Source organism: Grus americana, chromosome 12 (assembly GCF_028858705.1).
Source record: "Grus americana isolate bGruAme1 chromosome 12, bGruAme1.mat, whole genome shotgun sequence".
Taxonomy (NCBI): Eukaryota; Metazoa; Chordata; class Aves; order Gruiformes; family Gruidae; genus Grus; species Grus americana.
Window position 1 is genome coordinate 1875564 of NC_072863.1, and position 21993 is coordinate 1897556.

General features: G+C 48.3%; 1 protein-coding gene across 4 annotated transcripts in view; it reads left to right on the forward strand.

Annotated features, from left to right (window-relative positions):
* Positions 1–3170: 3170 nt before the first annotated feature.
* Positions 3171–21993, forward strand: part of LPAR4 (lysophosphatidic acid receptor 4) — a 33441-nt gene continuing 14618 nt past the window's right edge. Inside the window, exons 1-2 of one of the 4 annotated variants that reach the window (XM_054839382.1) lie at positions 3171–3471; positions 5595–5752. The gene's annotated coding sequence lies outside the window, so the exon portion shown is untranslated. Of the gene's footprint in view, positions 3472–5594; positions 5753–7956; positions 8183–17435; positions 21631–21993 lie in introns of those variants that run through there. The other 3 variants (XR_008578970.1, XM_054839384.1, XM_054839385.1) reach the window with 3 other exon arrangements.

The window sequence follows — 21993 nt, forward strand, 5'->3', positions numbered from 1 at the left end:
GGTTTTGTGGTCCAACAGACAGGAAGAGGAGCTGTTTGGTGGGGAGATCCTATTTGTCCTTACAGATCAGCGTAGCTGGCTACTTAACGTGTGGCCCTCTGTAAAGCTGTGAAGCTGTGCGACTTCTTTTTCCCATATGATGGGACCTGCAAGGTTTCCTTGTATTTCTTAGCAGGTGTAGCCCCAGAGAAAGAACTCACACGGCAGCCCTGGGGAAGCAGCGAGCAGATGTGCTTTGGGTCAAACTGCAAAGAAATGTGGTTGTACCAACTCAGAAAGCTCAGAACAGGGTAAGAGGACAGATGTGATGGCCCGTGGTACTCGAGGTCAGATAGGTATGTTGAGGTCCTCCATGCTTTAACCTCTGCTAGTGCTTGTCTGCCTTCTTAGGGACTTACAGACTACTGTCAGCTGCTTACCCATGTCCCAAAAGCACAGAAATTAGCATGGAATTCATAACCGTCTCGGTTTTGCCAGCATAAGACTGTTTGCTTCAGTCTATGCATCTAGTTTTGGTCATGGCTTTTCACATTTGGTGGATCTTCCCCAGCTCCCAGTTGCTCAGTGATGCTCTTCCCATAGGCTAACAGAGGGATTTGGGAAATGCCAAAAAGCTTCCAGACCTCCAGCCACAAGCCACAAAGATAAACCAAACCATTTAGTACATTTTCCACTAAATGCCATTCCACACCACAGCATTTCAGCTCCACTTGCAGGAGCAACCTGCTCTAGCAGAACCTACGTTATCCATGCTGCTACTCAAGCACTGCTCAAGCTTGCATCCACGCTTAGTTTTTATAGACCTAGAACCAACCTTCCTCCCACATACAGCATAAACCTAGCAGTTTTTTCCCCCGAAACAGTCTTTTTTTTGGGGGGGGGGAAGAAAATCCTAAAACCAAGAACATTTTTTTTATTATCTTGTACCTCTTAGGAGGCTGTAGGAAACCATGTCATGGATCAACACTTCAAAGTATTATTCAAACAAAGATCAAAACAAGCACTCCGAATCTAAAGAGCACATAGAAAGTTATGCAAACAAAGCCCCGGGAGATCCAGCAATGTCACCAGACTTCGCAGGGCCTCCTAAGCCACAGTGTGCCTTAGCAGACAGAAGCGTTTTGTGTAAGTTTGGTCAAAAAGACCTATCAAGGGAAAAGGCACGCAGAAAGTAATCAGGGCAAGAGTCAGCCAAGCAGCAAGCGGCTCGTCCATGACCTCTGGAACCGGCCCTGTCGTAAAACCCGGATTTGTTCAGTTTTGTGTGACCCGCGCAGAGACGGGAGGAATTAGGGACCTGCTCCTGTTCACAGCAAGGCTGCTCGCGGCGAGAGCAATACGGCCCCTTTGCTTTGCGATTCAAGACTAGAAATCTGGGTGAAATTCACCTGCGCGCCTTAATTTTCACAGAATGTATACATGCTGTGCATTTATTTTCTGCAACATTTGCGTTATTTTTTAAGTCACTCAGTGTGTTAACCGGTTAGTATTGTCGATAAGACAGCTTTAAAACAATTTTTTGGATGACTTTGTGAACTGGTTGCCAGCTGGAGTGAATGTGGAACCTAGATCCAACTTTCTATTAAATGTTTTTCAAAGAAAACAAGATCTCTTTAAGGATATGGAAAGTTTTTCTAAGGTTTTAATGGATTTTCCCCTCTATCCTCAGTTTTGGCATCTGACATAGATACATCCAGACTTGCTGCTGGATGGCAGAATGGCAGGGTCATGGGGGACACGGTGAAGAGAAAACCTGCCCCAGCAGCTGTCAGGCATCGCTGTTAAAGAAGGAGAAGAGAAGCAAAGACTGTATCTGTATAGCACAGGCAAAGAACTAGCTTATCTTGAATATTATGGCCACAAATTTAAAAAAAAAAAAAGCATTACCAGAATAAGTGATCCCCTCCAACAGTGAGCCCAGTGTAACGCTGCAGGGGCCCGGGGAGAGCGCGGGGAGGAGCCGGGAGCTATCGCCGCAACGTCCCGCGTGTGTGAAATGCCAAACATGTCCACCTCGTACTTGGAAGATAAAGCACATGTTGAGAATTGCACAAACAACAAGAAACAGTCGCACGAGGTTGCGTTAATCACTTACACGTGCCTATTATTAGTTTAAAAGGCTAAAAGGAAGGGAAAGATCAAGTGAGACTAGACTTCGTTTCATACTTTTCAGCCACAACAGTATAGATATTTTTTAAATCCTGAGTGCACGAGCTGTGCTCTCACGTGCTCAGGCCCCTCGCCGCGGGGGTGGTGAGCATCCTCGTGCCGGCGAAGGCTGCGTGAAACCCTCCCCGGCCCTGGAGCACATTCACGGAGTGCAGAAAGCTGGGGTGAGACCTACAGCCACCCAAGCTATGTGAGTTTTCTGCACCCAGAAAGTTGTCCCTTGTCCCAGACAACCTGTTGCGCTCGGGCACGGCTCTGCCCGTACCTGTAGGGACAGGCACTGCAGCACGGTCCGCAGCATCCTTCATTACAACAGTCACCAAGGCAGCAGTAACGCAGAGTAAGACTTCACCGGACACCAAGACAACAGCAACCGACTGGGAACAATTCCGTGAAGCAAAACGGCACCGTTGGTGGTTTTCAGTGCAGCTCCGTACTGCAGTGTGACTGTGCAAGGGCGAGGCGATGCTCGCTTCAAGCTGGTCCAGCAGCTTAGCCCTTTAGGAAAATGTATCGCCCAGAAAGCAAACAGAGAGCGCTCGGCGTTAGCTGCAGCTGCTCCGGCGGCTATGGGAAGCGTTTTATGGGTCTGCCTAAATATTTAGGTTTCTGCTCTCTTGCATATTTCCATCAGCCTTCTAGTCATCTTGTAAAAATAGAAATTCCTCTTTTAAGGAGATAATTAACTAACCCTGAGCATCTGCAAGGAATTAAACACGGCAAAAGACACTGGACCCAGCAGTGCTCATAGCCAGATGCATAACATTACCGTTTCCTACCGAGGTCTTTCCTCGACATTAGGCAAAAAAAACGGTAAATGAAGACATAAATCAGGCAGCATCCATTTGCTCTTTTCAGATATAATTTTAACGCGAAGCATGACTTGTGCAGTCTGACTTGTCCGAGCAGAGTTGAGCAATGCCTGAGATGTTTTTTCCAGGGGGTTGGAGCAGCTCCGTGCTTTGGGAGCGCTTGTCGAGGTGCGGGGCACGAGCAGCGCACGCCGGAGCAGCTGAGCGGGCTGTGACCGCAGCGCCTGCACAGCCTCCGTCCCTGCCAGCTCGGCAGGGAGATGCGTCGGGATTTCGCCCCACGTACGGCTACACCTCTTGCTGCACAGCCCTGACCGCTGTTCTGGACATGTCCTATAGCCCGTGAGCAAAAATGTTCATCAAAGAGATGATAAAATCAGACAAAGGGACACGCTGCCCGGGGCCGTCTGTTACGCTGGGTTGGAGGAGCACCGAGGGGGAGGAATCACTGTCTGATGACTGAATAACTTCCAGTGCAAGGGCGATTTGGGTAAGCTCGTTCGCTTTATCTGTACCTTCTCCTCTCCTGTTAGGCAACCGGTTCCCATTACTGACAGGCAGAGAAATGAGCCAGTGATCACCCGGAGTACCAGATATTGCAGATAGGAAGCAACTTATCGGGAGGCGATCTGGGAAAAAAGGTTTCATATTGAAAGCTGACCATGGCGACAGCTGGGAGGCTGACAGCTTGCCACGAGCAGCTTCTCCAAATCAAGACATCAAAGAATCTGGCTGGTTTGTTTGCTCTGGCTTCCAAAAGAAATAATTAACATTATTTCAGGTAACAATCTGCTGTGGCAGCACTGCACGGGGTGCTCGTATACTTATTTTTTGTAGGGGGAGATAAGTCTTTGAGAGCAAGCTATATGTGTGCATTAAAGAAGAGAAGCCTCCAAGCTAAAATTGCAAGAATAGTTAATGAGTTACACAACCACAGCTCACTTTTCAGTATTATATGAAAAGCAGAAGGAGAACACATTTGCAGTGACCCTCAGAGACGGAATCTGGCAAAGCACTAAATGCTCTTGGTGAAATAAAACAGTTGGGGGAAAGACATGCCCTGCGATCCTTTTGCTTATGATATCAAGTATAACATTCAATGGTCTTCAGAGACTGAAAACTGCTCTGCTGTTTTTGGATTAAAATGAATTGATTCAACTGTAAATTAACAGCAGATGACTTGTGGGAATGTTTATTCCCATATTTACAGTTTTGGGCTATTTTTCATTCTTTAAAAGCGTTAGAGCAGAAGGCAGCTTGGGCAGGGCTCACCTGGAGCTCCAGGTAGGCAGCAAGAGCCACCAGTACCGGTACCCAGTCCTGGCCATCGCTTGGCAATACCACTTCAGCCCCCTCCTCCCCAAACATATAAGTGCAAGCCTAAAACTAAGCAGATGCTTAACTTCTGTAATGGGCTGGGGTATGATTGAACATGTGCTGAAATGTTTTGCTGACTCAGAGCCCGAGCCCTGCGCTGACAGAGAACGGGTATTTATAAAGCGCAGGTGAGCCCCAACCGCAGCTGAAACAGCACTTCATAAAAACGCGGCCGAGGAGGCAGCTGCCGACAGAGCGGCAAGAGCTCCTCGGCTTGGGGTAAAGGAGCAAGGGCCGCATCCTGCTCACGTGCACGCTGCTGCAAATCTCTAGGGCCAGCTTCGCCGTGGATGTAAACAGGCGCAGCTCTGAACGCAGGCTATGCGCATCTGCTTAAGCAAGCTGTACTTTTAATCAGCTGGTTTCAAAGGTCTGCGCCACTGAGAGCTGGAATGGAAGCACGAAACTGCTATTAGGAAAAGACTCCTCATTCTCTCAGCTTCTGACAAATCAGCCCCGCTCTGCCTGTGTCAAGTGAACAGTAGCTAGAAATAAGATCTCTGCTGAAAGAGGCTCATAGCTGAGCACCAAATGGCCGCTCGCAGCTCTGCAGCACGGCCCGCTTCCCTCCCGGCAGCGCTCGGCTCTCGGCTGCTCTTGTTTTGCAAACTGCCTGGGCATTTTGGCCGCCTGTTCAGGAAGCCTTAGTGCCAGAAACCAAATACTGCCCTCCTTCTCTCTCCAAAATTTGTCAGTTTTGTTTTGCATTAGCAATCTTAAATCACAAAGCTAATTTAAAAAATAAAAAAAATAGGAAATGAATTATCAGAGCTCCTGATTTAAGCCCCTTGTCCATGGGCTTGGATTTTCCTTGGAGTGGGGCAGAGCAGGGCTGTCCCATCCCATCACCTGCTGGCTCGGTCGTTCCCAATTTCCCCATGTATTTGCAGACCTGCACCTGCCCGAGCCCATCTCAGGCCAGGGCGATTCCCGGTCCCTGCAGTGTCAGGCTTAGGGATGCTCCCTCGGTGCTGAGGTTACATCTGGCTTCAGCCCTTCTTATGCAAACTCCTGCTTGACCTTGTCTACGGACTAAAATAAAAGGGTAAAACTCCACAGCCAGCTCTGCAGAGAGGATTACACATTCATTTCATCTGCCTTTCGTAGTAGCTGAAATTTCCACACTTCCAAGAAAGAGTGGGTGGCATCTCCCTTTCCTTCCCCTGGCCCCAGCAACGTGGAATTTTATCTGAGCGTCAACACGACATCGTGGGCCCAAATCTGACTTTTTCTCAGGCAACAACAGTCTACCGGATGCAATGCAGTTGGCATCACATCCACTGCCCCTCTCAGCTACCCTGCGGGATGGCTGCACGCCCAATAGCTATTCATTCGCAGGCTCTACGCTGCTCGTTGCAGAGCTGAGACAGCCGGGCACGTTCACCATCTAGCTGGTAAGTGAGGCTTGATTTATCACAGAGGCCTTATTTTTACAAATGCACCTGTGGGCTGTGGCTGGTTGACAAACGCTGGTATCTCAGACCGTGGTTGAGGATGGGCAGTACAGGTAAAACTATTCTCTCTCCTCTGCGTTCGGAGCGGCTGCCTTATCTGACCACACGGTTTTTGCTCCCTGCCCTCAGCACCGCTGCTGTAAAAGCAACGAGAAGCAAACCAGAAATAGGTAATGCTCTTCGTGGTAACATCCAGCAAACTCTGGGAGTCCGGGCGTCTGTGGGTCTGCGGGATTGAACTGATCTGCACTACATGACCTGGGTTTCCGTGCAAATTTGGATGGTGCCTGCAGCTCCCCGCTGGGCTCCGTGCAGGGACACCTGAGCTGAACAAAGTCCCTCAGTCCCAGGAACAGTGCAGGGCTGTCAGCAGGCCGGTCCTCCCCGGCTGGCAGGCTTCGTTTCTCAGCCGAGTTAATTAGCACAGAATGAGCTGCCTCTTCAGCAGTAGCCCAAATCTCTGCACAGCGCTACCTTGTAATATAGGCACACGCTGATAGATCCAGCCCACCCCCCCAGCAGTAAAAGCAGGTATATCTGGAGTATTTCCTTCTAATGCAAGGCCACGTTTGCACATGCAAACATGCAAATGCACACCAAACCACTAGGAAGACATCCCACAAACGCTCGTGGAGATGTTTAAAAGGTTCATCACATTTCGGGGCACCACTCTGACAAGAGAGCTGACCTTCAGGTGCTGAGCACCCGCTTTCTGAAAATCAGGTCTCCGCAGCACTCACAATCTCCTGCTGACCATCCTAAGTACCGATTGCAGGTAATCAACCACTCAAACCCCAAACCCACACAACTGAACGGACCCTGACGCTGCTCCTTCTGCCTTATTCGTAAGAGGGAGGCAATCAGGCAGAGGAACACAAAATACCAGGTTACTCATTTTATCTCATTAGAGGCAGGTGGAACACAGACTTTACTGTCACAGAGAAAGCAGCAAGAATAGCATCCTAAAAACTTAACCTCATCCCGGCTGGATCCTTCATTTGGGGGAATAAGCAGATTTGAAGAAGAGAACAGGAATGTCTGCAGCAGTCCTCTGTGGGAGATGATATTTGCTGCCTCCAGTGCTGAGGAGTTAATCAGCAAAAGCAACAAGGGAAAGGCACTTCTCGGATGAGTTTCTCTGATACTGAAAGGGAGAAAAATAATGGCTTTTATGGTTTGGTGTTTTGGGGTTTTTTTTAGCCATGGTCATTAAAGCCTCCTCAGGGAATTCCCCCGAGACAACGAAGCGATGCTTCGCACTGTTCTAGCAGAGCTAAACACAGGGAGCTGCGGCTCCTCTCGGGCGGTTGGACTAGACGATTGTGTTAGGTCCCTTCCAAATGAAATATTCTATTCTATTCTATTCTATTCTATTCTATTCCTCTCGCCTTGCTCAGCTATGGGAGGGGGCTGGCGGTGGGTGGTTAAGACAGCCCGAAACTCGGTGGGTGGGAACTCCCCGCAGCTCTTCTATGAACCTTCTGCCCCGCAGAATATCCCGTTCTGAATCACGAACGCGGGTTTCTTTATGACAGAGGTGGCTACGTTGTCAATACATAGGAAATGGGGTTTATTCTCCAAGTTATCCACAGAACTGCTGTTACCCAAAACACTGATACTGTTGCGAGGCTGTAAGAATGTGTTAAATTATCTGGTTTGCATTAATATAGAGCACCAGGGAAAAGCTCACGAAGAAGTCTAAGTTTACCTGAAAATCAAGCCAAACAAGTTTTTCTCTCCCCTCTTCTGTGTGCTTCTGTAATGGAACGAGTTTGAATCTGGAGGTATCAAATTCGTAGCAGTTTAAATGTTAAATGTGGACTGAAAAAGCAGAGCTTTTTAAAAGATTTCATTGAACGTTGTTTTTCCTTGTGCAGTCTCCCCACTCGTGCAAATCGCATGTAAGCCTTTTTACAAGCGGTCTATTCATAGTGACACTGGCTACTAGATCTCCCTCTGCTCACAAAGTTGTTGGTCCAGCCCCAGTCCCTCGCCTTCATTAAAGGGTTTGTGTTTGGTGAACATGCTGTGGGCTCCTTTCATCTCTCAGCCTATTTTTAAACGTCGGGTTTAAGCGGTGTGCCTGGGCAGAGGAGCCGCCGCCGCCATCGCCGTGCCCTGCGCGTTTAGAGACCTGCTCGGCTGAGAGCCGGAGCAACCTCAACGCTCAATGTAGTGTTCTTGGTCAAGAGCTCAGAGCATGCTCAGAATCGATGCAGCTCAGGAAATTCTGCCAGGTAGATTAAGAAAAACCCACCCAAGTAAACACAACCGAACGGCGAGTGCTGTGCTGACTGATGGAAAGCTGCGGGACAGACGGATGAAAGCCAGAGTCCTGCCTGCTCCCCGGTCGCGGCATCGGGAGCTTTGGTGAGCAGAGATTTTGCTGTATCTATATTCCAGGGCTGGTTTTGTGGCACTTAACAGGTTTTTTTATCTCGTTTGCCCTGGTTTGTGTAGCAGGTTAGCGTAGCATTCCCTTCTGCTTGTTTCCTGGGAGCACCAGCCCCTCCCTGGGGCAGAAGGGACCAGAAACTCGCCTTCTTTCTCCCTTCCCAATTTCAAACCTCCCTTTAGAGAAGTGGGACACAGGCATCGTACTCTGTGCTTCTGCCAGACTGAGGACAGTTCTGCCTGCAGCCAGGAAAAGTGGCATTACTTTGTGCCTCTCTGAATTAGAAGCACAGCCAGCTCCATCCCAGCAGACCAGCGACCGTTTTTCCCCCTGAAGTCGCTTTTGCTGGGTTCTGGCCCTGCTTTCGCACACGCAGCTATGCCAGGCTCTGTGCCAGTTGCTTTTTTTGCCCGTGGCTCTCTGGACCAAAAAAAGACTCGTGCAAGCCCTGCCAGGAGCACAGGGTGAGGTTTTCCAGGCGAGATGCTGGGTCCGGCCAGGCTGCAGGGCAGGCAGAGCCTCGGGCTGTGCCCAATGTTTCCCTGGGGCGAGAGGGATCTTGGAAGTGCTTTATGCCATGTCAAATAGCTCCAGGACTAAACCAAATAGTCGTTTAAGGCAGTAGATTATCAGAGAGTACCCACATTTCAAATCTCTTTTTCTCTGTACTATAAAGGCAAGTGATAACAGCTCCCAAACTGCATTTTAAAATTTTCTCAGAAACTGTCCCAAGAATCTCTGTTGCTGCCAGTGTTTGAGGAAGCCTTTGAAATCTGGCAAGGAAAAAAAACGCTCTGAGCTAGATAAACTCTTTCTTTGTAAAGACTTAGCCAATTTTTCAAGTTCTGAAACCTGCTGTTTACCAGCCTGTGCACCAAAATGGAGTGGCACTTTGTGGAGAAAACAACATACTTACTGGGTCAAAAAAAGTGCAGATAACTGAAATAGTGGTGTTTCTTAACTTTGGAATGCTCCATTTGCAGTCCAAATTGATCCGACTGCTCTCTCCACACCTGCCTGAGGTTAAGACACTAGGTGGGAAGCAAATTCGAAATGACAGCGTGGGAAATTGTTCTTATTTGTAGAAGCAACTTGTACGAGCCAACAAAATGGTCTCAAAGCCTTGTCTGTGCCAATGCTGCCAAGGCAGTTCTGCAAAACACAATCATTTTTTACAGTAAACCCTTCCTCATCCTTTACTGAGGACCTCATTCCATAACTGAAACTCCTTCTGCATGGGCTTTGTAAATCTGATAGTCACGGCTCAAAACACTTAAAATCAGTGTAAGGTGCGTAGAGAACTGTTGATTTGAATCATGAGCAGCACAAGTAGTTTCTAGTTGCCCTCACCCAGCGTGTCTAACCCCCAGACATTGCTGTAGATAAAGCTATACAATCCACTGGCAGGGCTAAGCGACGCAGAGCAAGCAAGGAAGCCTTTGAGAGCTACTACGAGTCTTGTGAACACAAATGCCCACCCGTAAACAAGAAGATCCAAGATCTGGTCGTGATGGCTCCATCCTGTATTAAGATTTCTTTCTGGGGGGCTGACTACGGGGAGCTGTCTGGATGTGTAAAACACTGCTTGTACCTGTTCCCCCCCCCGCAGCAGATTTGGTAGAAACGGTAAATGGAGATTCCTTGCCAGATCCCGCCCCAGCCTGCTGCAGGCGTGCAGGAGGGCTGTGCTGCCCCGGGCGGTGGAAAAGCCTCGCAGTATGCCCAGCTACCCACCGCACGTCAGACGACAGACCGCCTAGTTAAACACGGCAATGACGTCTTGATTAGAAAAAAGAAAACATCAATAAATGTTAGAGACCAGCAGCTGGTAAATCTATACATAGGAAAACAAATAACCACGAGCTTTGATTGTTCAAGTTCACAGCAGAGATTACTTACCTTGGCAGATACATATTCAAGACATACGGCTTGTAATTCCTTAGCTAGTGCTAAGCAAAACCATGTGTTCTTCTAAAACAAGGGGAAAGTTTAACTCCAACACTGCGCAAAGACAGAGCTGTGGTCATAACTCGCGCTCGTAGCAAAACTAAACTGAAAAGGGCCAAGCGAGAGAGAGGAGAGCAAAGACTGAGCAGCAGCAGCTTGGAAGGGAAGGTGGGTTACAGACCCTCGCTGAGGATGGAGAGAACACGTCCACTTGACCACAGATACACCCACGGCAACGTGGGGTGAAGAACAGGGTATCTAACTGTGAGCTTCTCCAGCGACAAGAAGTTACGGTGCTTCCCGTGATCTCAGCAGTATCTCAAAAAATGAAGAATTTCAGCGGCTCCTCTCCCCTTCTCTCCTTAGGAAGCGAGCTGTGGCCGCAGGGCTGGCTGCGCACTCCCCCTTCTTCACAACGAGATGGCTACAGCACCATTTTAACAAATGGAAAGCTCTGTTGCCTATAACGGGGTGCAAGGATAAGAAATATAGGACTTTAAAGTCAGCTTGCTCTGGTGTGACCCTCATGCAACCCAAACCAACTGCATTGGGAGTGAAGCTGAGCCCGTGCACTGGGCAAGTTTTCTCCTTCCATCAGATGGCTTTATTAAGATTTTGCCTCCCTCCTTTCTCCAGATAAAGGACCATTATTGAAAATGGTTGTAAAGCTGCTGCAGCCACCACTTACCACCCAAAAAGGCCTCAATTCTGGTTCATTTCCCACGGATGGTATTTTTTTGCTGCTGCTGGCTTAGACTGAACTGTCATTTGGTGACACTGTCCTCATTAAAAGATAATGCCGTCAAAAAATAAATAAAAGCACATGAAAAAGAAAGAGATTGGAGACATGAGCAGTGCGTTGAACCCTGTGCTCAGCACCAGCCGGGCCAGCAGCCGCTGCTCTGCCTTGGCAGCAGCTCCCCAAGCGTGGGCACGGTATCAGAGCCGGCAGCTGCCAGAGGCACGTGCAAAGCACTCCTGTGATTAAAGATGCATCCATCATCGTTATAAATTAGCAGAAGCCAAGTTTAAGTGTGAAGAGCCAACAAGAAGGAGAAGTTTAAAAAAAAAAAAAAAAAAAAAAGGCTACAGTTTTCTATCACTCACATTGCAAACAGATGTCCCACCAATACCCGAGCAGGGTACCCCAGCCAAAGAGGTGAAATCATTCTTCTCAAGGGACATTTAGAAATAAGTCATTTACTCCAAGGTGAAGCGGAGGACCACGTGCTTGGCAGTCGAGGCCAGCGTGTAGCGAAAGGCTGTGTAAGAAAGGGGGGTGATGAGGGATTTGGAAGCAGTTCAGCAGGATTTGAAAGATGGTAGGAGAGGCGGTTTGGGAAAGCTAAAGAAAACAAAAAGAGGGGGAAAACGTTTACAGAAGAGGTGTAACGATGACTGGACGCAGAAGGGAGAGTCTCTGGCAACTATTTCTGGTCAGATAAATGTTAGTAGGATCAAAGCGGCGCTTAGGGAGGCTCTGCTCCTTTTCAAACTGCTTTGAATGAACCACACTCAGCGACCGTGACAGTGGTAAACTCTTTAAACAGGGACCTTGTAATGTAACCGTGCTATTTAAAGATGTGTCAGCATTAGGATAAATATAGCATCCACTAGTAATGGTCCAAGAAGTCGCTTCAAACTCACATGAGAATATCTATCGCAAGCTCCAGCAGCGAGAGCTCCCAAAGCAAAACCTCCCCGTGCCGCTGCAGAAAACGGCACTGCAACGGCTGGAGCTTGGTCTGAAACCCGTACCGAGGAAACTCTTCACACCGCTCCGGTCCCACTGCCCTGCACACTGCCTCGCAGAGGAGACATGACGCGGAGACCCAGGCCACGTGTGGTCCTTAAAGTTTTGGAGGAGATGGGGTGACAACCTCGAGGACGTGGACAAATTCCAGGCTTTTTAATTGCTTTCTGTCTCCCTGAATTCCTGCTGCGCTTCCCTTTGGGCGTGCTGGTTTCTGCTTCCTGTCCTGAATCACACCATGGTGCTCCTGGAGCCCAGTCCCTCCAGGCATGGAGCTGAAGATGCTGGCTTGGTTGAAAACTTAACTGTTTTCCAGTCCTGTGAGGAAACTGCACCTGCAGGTCCTGAAGAATTGCTGCCTCTCCCCAGCGCTGGCGTCTGCCTTGCAGCTCTGCTCCTTGCAGCCCAGCTCACGGCTGCACAGCGAAAGCAACTTCACTGCAAGCAGGGAAATCGCACACACCAAGCCTACAGAAAAGGGAGGAACGTCACGCCTTTTATCTGCCACAAGAACATCGTCTGCGATGAAATGGGTAGGGCGACGTGCGGGCAGAGCTGCACAGCCAAATCCCCGAACAGGCAGAGCTGCGCTGACAGGCCAGAGCTCAAAAAGGGCGATTTGCAGGAGAGGAGAGGAGAGGAACCGCTGCCAAGGGAGCAGGGACAGCCCGCGGTGGTGGCCTTGACATGCCGTCCTGCTCTGAACTCGGGCTGCAGCCAAACCGGGTACCGCGGCCTCTCGTAGCCCACTGACAGCTCTGCTCCCTGACGTTCCCAGCCCTCCCCGGGACAGGCAGCGCAGAGGCAGGCCCAGGGGTGAAGAGGTCTGGAACTGGGCCATTTGGAAGCTTTTTGGATGTATGAGGTTAATAAAAGCCTTTTCCAACACATACAGAATAGCTCCAGCAAAGCCTTAGCAAACCCGCCGGCTGCGGCTGTGTCACTACCTAGCTAAAATCGATGAAAATCTTCCCACCTTGCGTTTTGCTGAACATCACGTCTGTGGCTCTGACAAAGGCGGCGATGGGGACAGGGTGGATGAAAGGACCCTCAAGCCCACAGCTAGCACCCAAGGGTGGCGGGTGCTGGCGCAGCTCAGACAGCAGCAAAAAAGCATCCCATCTTCCCCCGTTTCACAGCCAGTTTGCCTTGGAGGAGTCCATGATGATTACTAATTAGTAAAATTACATTGCAAGAAACAAGAGATGACTTAGCAACCAGCAGGAAAGACTTTTTAATCAGAGTATGTAAAATTATAGGGGTTTGTTTGGTTTGGTCTATTCGCTTCAGTCAATAACGCTCGCCGTTAAATGTTAAGTAAAATCCTTCCTTTAAGTAAATGCTCTTCCACAGGAGAAGAAGGATGGTAAAAGTGGGAAGACACGAACCCAGGAGTAAAGCCTGTATTTTGCTCCAAGTCGCAGGCAATACATTTGTCCTTCCCTGTTCACGTAGTGATGATAAAATAGGAAGTCCATGACTTATGAGTGAGGGGCTCACGTTTCACGGATAGCTGTTCTCCAGGGCAGCGCGGCGGGTGCGCACCGTGCTCTGTGGGAGCTGAGCTGGCACCGTGGGCCACCGGGACGGGATCAGCCACGGGGAGTTTTACAAGATCTCCGCATCAGTGCAAACTGTCAGGGGGTCATTTGGATGAGAATGCTATTTGAATTTTGAATCTGAGATATTCCACATTAAGAATGGCTTTTGGATAGAGGAAAAACAAAACTGCAAATTCAAATCCAGACACTCTTCAGCCTTCCCAAGTTTTACGTGTAACCCCTGTTGCTGTGGTACCAGATAATGCATAAAACCAGAAGGGAAGGGATCGTCTGAATACGGTTAAATCTCAGAGGAGCAGCTGGTTTCGCAAGGGCTCTGGAACTTTGGCAACTAAATCCCATGGCACTGAATGGCAAGAAAACTTTAGTCAAAATGCTGAGCATCTTATGGAAGGAGGGATGCAGTCTGGTGTGAACTCTGTCCTGATCCAGACCCAGCGCGGCACCAGCTCTGCTGAGGGAACAAATTAGCTAACACTTAGCCCCAGTAACAAATACCAAGCACCAGCAGCCTGCGCACAGTGCGCATTCAGTGAAGCAAGGGACTTGGTGCCCCGAGAGTAGACGGAAGAGCGTGCAAGACGGTCACGGTGATGGGAAGCAACGGGCAGGGGGTGAGGACATGGTGCCACAGGCAGGTGAGTAGGCTCAGGCCAGGGAGGGAGGAGAGCACGAGAGCAAAAACCTCTCCTAGGTTTGAAGAGTCGCACCAGGAGCTGATGAAATCCAGAGAGCCCTGGGAGAGCCCACGGCAGGGATGGGCAAAGGAAAGTGGTGGTGGGTGGTTTGAAGACTTGGCTTAGAAGGCCATCATGAGTCAAGAGAGAAAAGGGAAAAGAAAAAAAGTCATGGCCCTGTTGGTGTTGCTTTCCTCTGAAGAAGCAATGCTTTTAAAAGTGTTTCTTTCCCCTGATAACAAAGGGAAACGTTATACAAGGATTTCTGTTCTTATCTAGGGAGCTCCTAGACAGGGTGGCCTTTCCCCTCCCATGGCAGACTGCCTCTCCAAGCTCCTCCTCCTTCAGGAGTAAAAACATTTTTAAAAACGCAGCTTTTATTCAATGTATCTTCGGTATTTGTCTTGGTGCTCTTTTTTTCAACCTGATGGCACTGCAGAAACACCCATCTCCTCTGAAAGGACCACTGGGTCTCAGCCACTGTGTGACTTGGGCACCAGGTCTTTCCATGTGATGAGCAGCTGAGAGCTGCAAATATATCTCAGAAAGTCATTAGTATTGGAGCAAATTCTCCCCTTGTGCTGAAGTGCCCCATGGCAGCCTGTCCCAGAAATTGAAATATTCATCACGACAGGCATGCCGAGGCACTGCTGTCGCTGTACCCTCAGACCCCGGAGCGTGGCAGGGGCTAGGAGGTGACATCTGCGTTCTCTGTACCACAACCTGTTGGCAGCAGCCAAGCGGTGCCCAGGTGTCGCAGCCGGAGCCTCTCTGTAGTTCTCCTTGGGTGCTCCAAGGAAGCGAACAGAAACCATCTGTTGTTATCTGCTAACAGCACCCCTCTGTATTTTAAATCATAGTGCTGGTGATACCGTTTCCAAGGTGGCTCATGCCGAGATGCGCGCCCTGAGCTCCCCACGTCTGACGGAGAGTTCCAAACTCTGTCATTTGGCCTCATCTGTATTTCTGAACCTCGCAAGCTGCACAGCTTGTCCTGTACCAGTGACGGGCTGTTAAGCTAAGCCTTGACCATTACACCACTGAGATACGTAATCAGATATTTGCAGTTGCCTCCTTGCTGGTAGAAGCTCTCTCTGAGGAGTGTGAGCAGCATTTGGCCCATTAATAACTCCTTTCCAGGTGACTCCATGAAAAACTGGTTGAATTCACTTTCTAGAGGACACCCGGTGACACGCAACGTGCAGTACGCCTTCCGTCAGCCATGTTTCCTCAGCGTTAGCCTGGGCATGAATTTTGGGTTCTGAACTAGAAGCTTTGGGATTAATTCGTATCTTCAGGGTGGACTCGCGGTGGATGCCAAGTGTCTGCTAGAGGCTATCGTGGTGCTGGAGAAAGGGAGAGTCGGTAGGAAGAAGGTCGGGTCCTGGTGCACCAGGAGGGGTTTGTGAGAGCTCCCGATGGGCACTTCGGAGGCGTTTTGGGGCCATCTGCAAGGAAACGTTTCATTGCAGGCTTCCAAGGAGATACACGTGCTCTCAGATGGGAGCTGGCTCCTGTCCCTCTGTATGTGAGGATGGAGAAGGGATCTTCTCTCATGTCAGGGAAACCTTGATATGTTCAACTCAGACTAAACTACTGCAAGTTGCCTGTAGTTTAAAATAAAAGGAAATTGGGCAATGCCTGTATTTGCATACCTGATGTTCATTTTGTGTTGCTTTAGCACAGATGCAAAGAGCAGTTCATAGACTTATGGAGTGAAATGTAACGGTCCAGGGCAAAGTGGAGAGAAACAAGAAATGCTGGAGAGAGCCTGGAATAGGCAATTCCTGCACCAGGTCAAACAATCAAATGTTAAAGAAATACCTGTTCCCTGTCGTTTCTGGGTTAGGTGGGCTGCAAGCAGGGGAGGATGTCAGAATTGCAGAGCACAGCAGAGACAAAATTTCTGTATTCTCTATAAGCTGATGTAAAATAGAGACTTGACCAGCCTAATTCCTGCACATTAAGCTCATTTGCAGAAAAAAACCACCACCATCACCCACCCTCTGCAAATGCCAAAATAATGTCCTGAGACAGAAGACAAAAGAATGTAAAGGATAATAAGTCTTACAAGTTTAAACCTAACAAACCGGCCCCCTGCCCGTGAGGAGGGGGGGTCCCAAGGTACAGACTTTCCCCCAGTAAGACAATCGCTGGCTGGACGCTGCTGCCTTCCCCCATTTGCTCACAAGCTTTACTGCAGACACTAGTGAACCAAGGCAGCAAGTTTCAGCTGGAAATACAGTCTATTTCCAAAGTGAAATGCAGGCTCCATTTTATTTTTACATCTGTGTATTGGCAACGCACTTAGGCCTTGATCTCTGTATCAGAATCTTTCCTCTTTACTGCTCTTCTACACGTAACATCCTGCTTTCTTTAGGACCACGGGCATTTTTCTGGAGTCTCTGGTAGAAGAAACTTTAAGTCTTTTTTTGGTAGAAAAAAGCTTCAGAAAAAAATGAATAACCCTAAGGCATTAAATATGTACTTTCTTTTCCTTGGAAACCACTTTTCAATCAGAAAACCAACCAAGTTAGTACCAAAATAGCCTCCATGAGTCATAAAAAAATTATCAAAACTATCAGACAAGGGCATTATCAACATAGTTGGTAGCATATTCCCCGGAACATCCATTGTGGAGAACCCTTCAGAGCACGAACAATCAAAACCAGAACAGACAGCCTTGAACGATGCTTTGTAAAAAGCTTAATTGCAATCAGATTGACGCGATGCCAAAGTACTATCAACAATGGGCTGGTAGGGAGCAGGAGTTAAGTGGTGGTGCAACACGAATAATACCGCTTTGATTCGCATAACACTGTCCGACTGTAAGTTTGTGCAACAGAAAAGCACACGGCTTGGCAAGATTAGCTCCGTTAATACTTTGCTAACACAGCTCCTAGGAGAGAAGTACAGCGCGATGGTTTGGACCGCAACACGCGGCACGGCCCTGCGCACTGGCACACACCTCACGGAAGAGCCGGGCATCAGCCGCGCTCCAAACAGTCTTCTTTTGGGTTGAGATACTCAAAAGGGTCATCCACTGAGAAGCCAGGGGGAAACCGCAGGCTGCACCACCTCCTGGGTACTGCAGTGGCTTGGACGCTAATGAAAATTGGAAATATTTAATTTTTATCCGTTCTAGCATTTTTTTCATCAATAAATTCTCTGATATTAGCTATGCTGTTGTATGTTGTGACGCTGCAAGAGGCTCTCAAGACAGAGAAGCTACAGAACATGGTGAATTTTACTAATTTAGCTCTGTTTCTGTTCCCCATCGGTGATACAGCCACGGAGGCTGGCGCAGTGCCGAAGGTGGGGGGAGCCCGATGGGGCTCTGAATCGTCCGGCGTCACTCTGCCGTCTGTGGCACAGCCAAAATCCTGCAAGCCCCCAAAACTCCCTGCACGTAAAGTGGGAACCAGAAGATGCTGGTGGGGAGATGACTCTCCCAAGCGGTTCTAAGGGAAGCAGCTGCCCTCTAGAGGGAGCGGGGCCTGGGTTAATTGAGATTTCTTATGAAAATGCAGAAAACGGGCTTCCTCCTAGGGACAGGGATAGCCCAGGCAACCGCTTCGCGTTGTTGGGAAATGCAGGGCTGTGACGGGCAGTGCGTCCTCTCTCCCCCTTCTCTACTGCCCGCCTCGCAGCGAGAGGGCCTGCACAGCAAGCTCACAGCCTCCTCGTTTGCAAGAACTCTTCTAAATCTGGGAATCAAAAAATGCATCTTAAAGATGTAATTAATAATAGCAACGCTCTGTTCACTAGGTATTGTGAATTGTGTCTGACTGTACTGAAGGATTTCTTTCCAGTGTATGTACGCTATGGTTTTGTCTAGTTTTCCATTATTCAGCCCATGCGGGCTTTTACCACTTCCCTCGGGAGTCTCCACCGAAGCCTAATAGTCCGCATTGTTAGAAAACGTTTCCTGATATTCAGCTGCTTCTTCCTTCTATTCATGCACAGCAGAATTGCAAGCTCTTGCCCGGTTGCGCCTTCAATTGTTTTAGGTGCTCCAGGGCTCCTTTCAAACTCTGATTTTTTGCCATCGGAACACAGATTCTATTCACCGGCTTCTCGCGTCCTTTGGGTTTGTTTTGTCGAAACTTAATATCCCTCCGCTGCGCAGCTCCGAGATGCTGTCCCTGCTGCTGTGTGGGGAAGCCAGCCAGCGCTGGCCTGCATCGTCCGTTGTTCCCTGCTTGCTTCGTTAACGGCGCTGCAATGGCTTTTCCTGGCATCGCAGCTCTTCACCCTTCCCAATTCATTTGGTGAAACTCAGGTTTCCTCCAGTAAAACGCCAGCGCTTGCCGATGCCGTGTTACGGTCTGACTGCAGCCGCCCCCCAGCCTCAGCCCAGGGAGGCTGTGCTGTATGAAAGAGGGGCATGGGTCCTCCTGCTGACACCGACAGCCGCCGCAGGTCCAGTCACACCAGTCAAACAGTGCTAGCCCTGCTAAAAAAAACCAGGCTACATCATACCTGGAATAGGAGCCATTGGTTGGCTATCACTGGAATTCAATTAGAGAGTAAACCAACTCTATTTCAGCCGCTCTTCGTTGAAATCTGCTCCGCTGCCTGCAACGGGAAGAGCAAGGCAGGTGTCTCAGCTTCCCCTTGGACACGTTCAAACATCCTCCACCGCGACAGGAGCAACGTCGCTGCGTTCTGAAATCGGGCTCCTCATCAGCCGGTGCTGGCGGCGGCTCACGCAGGCAGCCCGGCAGCTTTGCTGGAAAACACCTGCTCCGCTTTCCAGGGGATAAGATTTCGGCATAACTGGTGCCTCTTGTCAAAACAATGGTGTACATTACCGCGTGTTTATTAAAGCGGGGACTCTGAAGCATGCAGAACTGAAAAGCAGTTCCTTTGAACTGGGTAAAAAGAATCAACGAACCCAAATCCCACACCAAATTAGGAGAGAGTGAGTTTCTGAACTCATTCTGGAGGAGAGAATAATCAGGTAGTTCTTGCCTGAAGTAACTCCTGGATGCAGTTTCTGAAGGGAGACATCATGGGCTAGATTTGGTCATGAAAAATTGGAAATTGCTCCACGGTATGGGGAAAATTACTAATGAGCAGGGAGTCTGCACAATGAATCCCTTTTTCATTGACATGAAAAATTAAAGACTGAAACGACTGAGACACACTTGGAAGAGCCTGACTAAATTACTGCAAAACATGGAAAGCAAAGGGAGAGGCGTGCCTGGAGACACGGAGAGGACACTGTCCAAAAGACTGACATTCTCGTAGCTTATTGATGATGCTACACAGCAAAGAAAAGCAAAGGTTTAGGAAAAACCGCATGGTTTGGAGGGATATTCAGGTTCAGGCACTTGGTGCCACCGGAGGTTTCCATTTGCCTGACCTAGCAAACAGCACGAACTTTTGGGTTACTTTTTACACAATGAAATACACTTCAGCAGCTCAGAATCTAACGCCTTTGCTTGGAGTTAAGCGCACTTAATAGAGGCAGACCCTCAGGACTCGGGAGAATGCAAATAGTTGCTAGCGTAGGGGTCTGAAAACCAGAGAAGCAAATCACAGGTTAGTCAGTTGATCCAGTCCTTACCCCAATGGACCGTGGTCGTGTTTGAGCTCTCACACCCAGAGCAGCCGGGAATTTCTGGACACCCGGTCACCCCGCTGGCACGAGCAGCGCTTTCCCCTGCCCCCAAAAAGCTTTGATTTGATTCAACATTTGGAGAAGAAATATGCTGTCATTTGTTAGCAAAAAGTCCTGTTGGATTGGAAAGTAATGGAACTTTAAGTGCTGGATAATTAACAAACCAGGGTTTCCAAATGGAGTGTTCTTAAAATTGCGAGGATACTGATTCAAATAGGCACTTGCTTTTTTTTTTTTTTTTTTTTCCTTTGGTCATCTCTCTGCAGCATTTAAAATGATTTACAAAAGGTCCTTCTAAATGCATATTTAAAGAAAACCAAACAGGATGAGGCTTCACATTTCCATTTGATCCCAAAGTGATCTTTTAAGGTTTTGTTATAAAACTCTTCAAAAAGGATTTCAAATGGAAGCACTGACAAACCATTAAGCATTAGTAAACACTGCAGCATTAGTGAGCTCCTGAAGGGTTCTGCTACATCTGCTCAGGAATTTTCTTTAAAATTTTTTCCAGCACAGACTGTGCTTTCTGTAAAGGAACATTTTTTAATTTTTTTTCCTCCCCCCAGAAAAATGTCAGTATTACTGATTTTTTTTCCTTCAGCTTTCCTGGGGAACATCAAAATGAAACCCTCCATTCTAACAGAAGTGAACCTGTTGGTTTCATCATCCAAATGTTTCCTTTGGGGTCAGCACCCAAACATTAACCTTATTCCACCGGAGCTGCTGTACACGGGAGCTGTAGTCCCACGGCTGGTGCTTTAAAAGCACGAGACCTTAGGAAGCTGCGTGCCTCATAGGATGAGCAAATGATACAGGACATCATAAGGATGGATTGCAGACAGCCAAAATTCCTAAATACAACCGAATTTATGGCAACGTGGGGTTACCCACTTCCCCAAGCAGGGTCCCTCAACCACTCTGGTGCCATGAAGCAGCTCCTGGATGGTCCGCTCGGACCGCTGCAGCTTGTCCACAGACTCCTCTGCACGGGAGGGAGCGCTCCGGGGGCCTCAGAACATCTGATATGCGCTGCACTACCAGGATGAACTCAGGCCATGCAATATTTAGCTACCGAATGGTAAATTAAGTCTGCTGCGGTAGGAAAGCAAAGGAAGGAAACAAGCCTTGGCAATGAATAGAGGAGGAAAGGGGAAAGCGAATGTCTTTATCACATATAGTCTAGTGGCTTTTAAAATGCAATTTTGATTTGGTTTCTGCTCTTTGGCTCCTTTTGAGTGCTCCTAAGTGCCCTGAAGTAGGAATCTTGGCACAATAAAACATCAATTGACTGAAAATAGTCAGTACGTTCGACAGCAGAAGAATTAAGCGATTCGGAAATGCAATATGCTAGTCCTCTGGGCAAAATCTTTCTTAAAATTCAGATATTCCTGCCTGGCTGAAATCAATGGGAATTTCATATGCCAGCCCAAAAGCCACCAGGCCACTGACACAACAGAAGTATCACATCGGTAGGGTTTCTGTGCACAAGCAGAAAATCTGAGTACTGTAAACAGGGGGTAAAACTTCTGCTTAAACATGTTATGCCTTCTCAGCAGCCATGGTTTCCAATAAGATAACAGTCCGGTTTCCCTTGTTTTCCAAAATAACTAGAGATTATTGATGTACTGCCAATGTTTTAACAAGGGGAGCTCACTAAATCCCACCCTGTCCCAAGTCTAAGATGAACACCATGGGATCAGGGTGGGGACAGCAAATGAGTTGTGCAGCGAGGAGAGATGAAGAGCCGAGGAGTCTATTCATTGTTTTTCCATTTTAAAGCAAACACTTGCCTGTAACTGTAACCAAGAAGAGAGGCAGCCACCTCCTTTTTTTCGTGTTTGGCAAATAAACCTGTGTTAAGGGTACTTTGTTGGAAATGTTTATACTTTATTTATTTAAAAAAATATACAGAGTACATTGATAGCACAGCATTTGGCCTGTTTAAACTGGCATGGAGAAGGTAAAGGCCTGTGCATATTGCTTTGTGCAATGTGCCGCGGAGGGGAGCAGGAATATATTGCTCTGGGGACATTTTCTTTCTCGTTAATACCAAAACCTTCCTGTGGCCCATAAGGGAAAAATTTGGGATTTTTTTTTTTTTAATAATCTCTAGGGGCTGGAGAGTAGCATCATGGGTCAACCTAGAGATTCTACTTTTCCAGCTTTTAGTTTTGGCTATAGCTAGCAGAAAAAGATGCTCCTTTTCAAAGAGAAAACCCAA